This window comes from Penaeus monodon, chromosome 29 (genome assembly GCF_015228065.2).
Source record: "Penaeus monodon isolate SGIC_2016 chromosome 29, NSTDA_Pmon_1, whole genome shotgun sequence".
NCBI lineage: Eukaryota > Metazoa > Arthropoda > Malacostraca > Decapoda > Penaeidae > Penaeus > Penaeus monodon.
This window is the reverse complement of record NC_051414.1, coordinates 8,814,482-8,814,906: the sequence shown is the minus strand read 5'-3', so window position 1 is coordinate 8,814,906 and position 425 is coordinate 8,814,482.

The following is a 425-nucleotide window of genomic DNA, read 5'->3' as shown; positions in this document are numbered from 1 at the left end:
CAGCATCCCTTTTTTTTATAATTTTCTTTCCGTTCCTCTTCTCCCCATTCTCCTTTTCCTCTTCTGCGGGACCACATATAATCTGTTTATCCCTCTGCCCCTCTGTTTATTAAAGGAGGAACGTGTGTAAGTCTGTCTGTCTGTGGTTGTCGCGAGTGCAATCGATAACTAGCAAGACGTGATGTTTTATGGAGTGCTGTTTAAATAACAAAAAAACGGACTTGCAATATTAATGTTGATGCCTGTTTGCATTCTTCGGTTTCTCTGTGAATATTGATGTTGAACGTTAATTTAGAGGAAGTAGGAATTAAAATGATAAAAGAAATACAACGTGCATTTGATCTCTGTGGCTTTGAACGAATACATATACGTCCACGTGGTTTGCTTTGTGTTATTTTAAACTCTTTTTTTTTTTCTTTTTTCCC